This window comes from Lycium barbarum, chromosome 10 (assembly GCF_019175385.1).
Source record: "Lycium barbarum isolate Lr01 chromosome 10, ASM1917538v2, whole genome shotgun sequence".
Classification (NCBI taxonomy): Eukaryota; Viridiplantae; Streptophyta; class Magnoliopsida; order Solanales; family Solanaceae; genus Lycium; species Lycium barbarum.
In genome coordinates, this window is record NC_083346.1 from 117,293 (window position 1) to 120,875 (window position 3,583).

Genomic DNA, 3,583 nt, shown 5'->3' on the forward strand with positions numbered 1-3,583 from the left:
GTCTACCGTACCTGTGGGCATGATCACAGCGCACAAAATGCGTCAGTACGAAATATGTACCGAGTATGCAAGGCGATAAGTGTAAACATAACATAGCACAAGAGATACGGGTAATCATGGGAAGAGATCTGGAGACAACCTGAAACTCTGAACGAGACCACTGAGGGCGAACATAACCATGACATAAATGTAAATGCATGCTCAAAAAATCATTCCTCACTGTGGCGGCATATATCATATCATATAACAATAATAAATCCCTCTGTGGGGTGAGCTCATCATCATAACATCATCTCTACCCAACTGATCAGTGGCAATGCACAGCTACATGCCTACCCGGCCACCTACAACACGACTCAGTAAAGAAAGAAATACATCTAGGTGCACAGCTACGTGCCTACCCGGCCGCCTACAACACGGCTCGGTAAAGAAAGAAACATGTCTAGGTGCACATATAAGTGCCTACCCGGCCAACTATAGCGTGGCTCAGTAATGAAAATAAATACATATATATAGGTGCAATGAAAGACTAACCTCAGAAGAAATATCATGGAAAGAGTCGGGGTGACCTATCGTCGTTATCCTCCGACTATCATTATTATCGCTACGTTTATCATTATTTGATCATTAGGCCAAAAAAGTAAAAGTACAAGGAAACATCTTGTTATGAATTATTCACGAAGCCAAAGTTAGCCAAACTCTTATGAAATATGATCGACATAACTTTTATCGGAAAGAGTGTGCTAACGAGAGGTTCGTCACCTTGAAGCAATAGACAAGAAGATAAGGATTAACTCAATTAAAGAAAGTACAATCAACTCAACTTTGATGTGAAGAATACCATAACTAATATCATTCTCCATTCGATAAACAAGAGGGATACGAAATGTGAAAGGTACTTCAATACAAGTTATTCATGAGAAAAGGGTAAGCTTAACCATTTTGGGACATAATCGACACAAGTTGAACGGAAAGTCTTTTAATCGATAGCCAAAAGGAGATGTGGGCCATAATTTTGGTACAAGTCATAAATGAGTATGACTCAACTCAATTATCATGGAACGCGATTGATCCAATTTAGTGGAACAACTTTTCAACGAAAGGTCATTTGAAATCTAGTCATGCCACAAAGAGAATAGAAAGCCCTACATACCTCGTCGATGGAGTTATATATGTTTCCCGAGTCCTTGAACGCCTTACGAACGATTTTATACATAATACGGACTATTCAAGATCAAAACCAAGGTCATAGCTTATAGAAATCTTCATTTAGACATTTAATCGAGCAACTCATGGGCATGAATTTATAGGCCCTTTTTGTAGCGAAATTTTCCCGTAAAAAGCTATCAAATTTTACCTTTCTACTTCTCTTCAATATGATCCCATCCATATCACCATAACTCTAAACAACACAACAAAACCATATAAAACAGCCCAACAAATAAGCTAAGTTCATGAAAGTTTCATAAGAATATAGAAGAGCTTGTTCTATGGGGGTTTTCACCAATTTCTATGATCAATTACTTGTAGAAGTTCAAAGAGATCAAAAGAAAGTTAAAATATACCTTAGGTCATGAAAATCACTTAAAACTCCAAGTTACTTCAAAGCAAGGTTTTCCTCCGAAAGGTGAAATAGTGAAGAAATCACAATTTCGAAGTTGCCATGTTGTTCTTCATGTTAAAGTTGATATATTTGCTCTTGGTTTGGATTGAGATTGATGGAGGATTAATTGGAGAGGGTTTGAGGGTTTTCTAGATTGGGGATGGTGAGAAAATGGAAGAAAAATCGTGCAAGGGGCCTATATATACTTGGGCAATTTAAAGCAGCACACTGTTCCCGCGGCAGTTTACATCCGTGGACGGAAATGTGAATTTCTCTCTACTTCGATGTCGTATCGATGAATGGTAAAATGCACTGGAAACTAGACTCGTAGGCCTTCGATTTGATAGGTGGATCACCACATAATTCCAAGTAAATTGAGAGAAAAGCTCTGTGACATCTGACCCAAATTTCAGTGAAATTTACAAACTTAACTTGCGACGCCCTTTGTCGACTTTTGTATTACAACTCGTTTGACTTCCAAACTTAACAAACGACCATTATACGATTAAAAACTTCATATTATTATTTTCTTAGCATGTGAAGAACTCCTAATCTCACCCAAAAGTACATGTTATCATATTCTCAACTTGCCGACTTTTGACGAAACTCATGCTTCTTTGATTCATTCACCCTCCAAATCTTCCGCCACTTACTAATATTATTTATAGACTCTTGTAACCATTTATATTAATAAGCTCAATCCCTTTTAACTTCAACATAATTTCTTTTTGAACTTGCGTCGACTAACTCATGATGCGACTTTAACGTGCGAAAATCTGAGGTGTAACAATAAGGTAAATGATTTTTTTTTTTAAATCCATCAGCGAAAGGTTATATTCGCACCATTTGTGTAACGACAGAGGTATATTTACACCATTTTGTAACGACGGAGGTATATATATATACCACTTTTTTAACGAAGGGCATATCTGCTCTAAATCGCAAAGCTGAGAGGTATATTTACACCTTTACCATTTAATTTTTAATTTTGGAGATTCCTACCTTTAGAATGGTATAAAGAGGTACATAGAGAGGTTCAATTGTAGTTCCTAACACTAACCTTAAACCATTTTAAAAGCTACACATTACTCTTCGGCTACAATTTGTGGATCCATTTAAACAAAAGTTGGTTTTCGAGTTGGTACCTGCTTTAGCTTGATTTTTGAGTTTTCAGAAAGTAGCAAAAGCTTTTTACAAAATATATAGAAATTCAATAAAACGTATAATTCACATACAGCTTTTTGTTGTAGAGAATCCGAACAAAACATACAATTTGCATACAAAAAAATTCTGTATACAAATTCGGTCAAAACATACAAGTCACATGTACATTTTCCATACAACTTGCATAAAACTTGCATTGAATTATTTACGTCTTTCTCTTCGAGTTTCAATCTGAAATTTCAACCAAAACCAACTCTAATCTTCACCGACTCCCTTAAAATTAAATTCTAAATTCCAAAACCTGATTTCCTAAGTTTCGAAACTTTTAAATTGGCTGAAGCTCTTAGTGGAGTTTACAACTTTGTAATCATGTCTTTAACAGAATTGCATTTCATTCACAATCAAGCACTGTAGTGGGATAAATTGTACCACAATTCACAATTAAACAATACATCTTCACGTATTTGTCAATTAAATCAAAAACACGCTGAGCTTCTTTTATTATTATTATCAATCTAGTTGTTGAGGAAATGAGGAAGATTAGAGCATAAAACTGAGAAGGATAGAGCCTTTAGAGCATAAAACTGAGAAGGATAGAGCCTAATCTTACTTCTATACAATTGGTAACTATAACAATTATGTTAAGTAATTAAACGAGAATCTCCCTGACAGTGGTAGTAGGTTAATAATCTTGCATATATAGGTAAAAATTCCTGAGAAAACAGAAAAATTCCTGAGAAAACCGACTTTGAGTGGCGCCTCTAATTCTCAAAGCTTACCATCTTGCACTCACAAATGTTTAGATTCAGAAGCAAA